Source organism: Palaemon carinicauda, chromosome 2, assembly GCF_036898095.1.
Source record: "Palaemon carinicauda isolate YSFRI2023 chromosome 2, ASM3689809v2, whole genome shotgun sequence".
In the NCBI taxonomy this organism is placed as follows: domain Eukaryota; kingdom Metazoa; phylum Arthropoda; class Malacostraca; order Decapoda; family Palaemonidae; genus Palaemon; species Palaemon carinicauda.
The window spans coordinates 37,784,172-37,786,671 of record NC_090726.1 but is presented as its reverse complement, the minus strand read 5'-3'; positions in this window follow the sequence as shown (position 1 = coordinate 37,786,671).

Genomic DNA, 2,500 nt, shown 5'->3' with positions numbered 1-2,500 from the left:
AAGAGCATTTCACCTTTAGTATTAGAAGCTGAATGGGTTTGTTCAAGTTGTCCACTTTTGAATGCATTCATGAATGTTTATATAAAAACTTAAACTGAAGCGAAAAAGGGTGATAAAAATGGTGAATGAACGAGAGTGTTTCTACATTGATGGCTATAAAAAAGGAGAATGAACTAGAGTATTCCAACAATGATTGTTTGTAAAGTTTAAATAAAACTTAAACCTAAAATGAAAAAGGTTGATAAAAATGGAGAATGAACGAATACTTCAACATTGATGGCTATAAAAAAGGAGAATGAACTAGAGTATTCCAACAATGATGAATTTTAAAGTTTATATAAAACTTAAACCCAAAGCGAAAAAGGTTGATAAAAATGGTGAATGAACGAGTGTTTCTACATTGATGGCTATAAAAAGGGAGAATGAACTAGAGTGTTTCAACGATGATGAATTTGAAAGTTTATATAAAACTTAAAACTAAAGCGAAAAATGTTGATAAAAATGATGAATGAACGAGAGTGTTTCTACATTGATGGCTATAAAAAAGGAGAATGAACTAGATTATTCCAACAATGATTGCTTGTAAAGTTTATATAAAATTTAAAACTAAAGCGAAAAAGGTTGATGAAAATGGTGAATGAATGAGAGTGTTTCAACATTGATGGCTATAAAATAGGAGAATGAACTTGAGTGTTTTAACAATGATAAATTTGAAAGTTTATATAAAACTTAAACCTAAAGCGAAAAAGGTTGATAAAAATGGTGGATGAACGAGAATGTTTCAACATTGATGGCTATAAAAAAGGAGAATGAACTAGAGTATTCCAACAATGATTGCTTGTAAAGTTTATATAAAACTTAAAACTAAAGCGAAAAAGGGTGATAAAAATGGTGAATGAATGAGAGTGTTTCAACATTGATGGCTATAAAAAAGGAGAATGAACTAGAGTATTTCAACAATGATTGCTTGTAAAGTTTATATAAAACTTAAACCTAAAGCGAAAAAGGTTGATAAAAATGGTGAATGAACGAGTGTCTTAACAATGATTGCTTGTAAAGTTTATATAAAACTTAAACCTAAAGCGAAAAGGTTGTTGGTAATAAAAGAGGAATGCAGGAGATACACTGATGGCTTATAAAACTCAAACCTAAAACGAAAAAGGTTGATAAAATGGTGAATGAACGAGATTATTTCAACAAGGATTGCTTTGAAAGTTTGCATAAAACTTGAACATAAAGCAAAAAAGGTTAATGATTAAAAAGGAGAAAGAACGAGAGTATCTAAGCAGTAATTGCTTTGAAAGTTTATATAAAACTTAAACCTAAAGCAAAAATGTTGTTGATTACAAAAGAAGAATAAACGAGAGTATCTCAACAATGATGGCTTTGAAAATATATATAAAACTTGAACCTAATCGAAAAAGGGTGTTGATAAACAAGTAAATTAACGAAAGTATTTAAACAATGACGGCATTAATTGTTATAATAATTTTGATGGGGATAACAATTAGATTACAACCTTTTACCCCAAGGCATTTTCTTTTTCAAGCACATTTTGCAATAGATTTTATTTTTCAGATTGCTCTAACGGGCTTAATTTTTGTCATAGAGAGGTCAGGTTGGTCTCATTCTTTTGGAAAATGCCCGAGGTTTCTCAGAAAGTTATGAAAAATATTTAAACAATGTAAATAGCCTTTTTTTGCAAGGACTTACCGGTGAAAGAGAGATTACTCGAGTACCATATGTGGATGAGATCAAGGTAGATTAGTTCACCATGGGGGTTAAGGATAAGGAGTCTAAAAACACTTGGACTCACATTACGTTGGTGTGAAGTTATAATAGGTAAAGCTGAGATTACTTTTCGTAATGGAAATAATGTACAGCATACACAAATTACTGAGTTGAACAGCAACATCTGTTATACATGTTCAATGTTTCTATTTTATTCATAAAAATTTCTCCAAGTTTAAACACCCCCATTGTATGTATTTTCATGTATAATATTCTAAAGCCTTCCTTTTATAGCAGGAAACTTTAAATTTATCCTCACGCATGGCGAATTATATTTCTAAAGTATAATCGGGGTGCTAAAAGAATTTCCAGGAAATTAAACAGCATGGAAATTTATGAGAAATCTCCGGTTAGTGGGTTTTTATATCATAAATATTGAAAATGGTGAACTAGGAATAATACTCTGTATAACTAGAGCATCAATATTACTTGTGACTTCTGAATTTATGTATATTTCATGTGCACATATTGGGAGACTCAAATACCGATAAAGAGGAAAATTCCTTCAAGATGTTTTGAAGATCCTTCAAAAAAGCACTTAGTTATAACTGTTTAATAAGTAATGAAACCGATATTGAATTTGGATTAATGAAGAGTTATATTTTAAAAGTATAATGTGTATGCTGAAATTACTTGCAGAAAATTGTACATGGAATTTTATAAGGAAACTCCGGTTAGCGGGTTTTTATATCATAGATATTGAAAATGA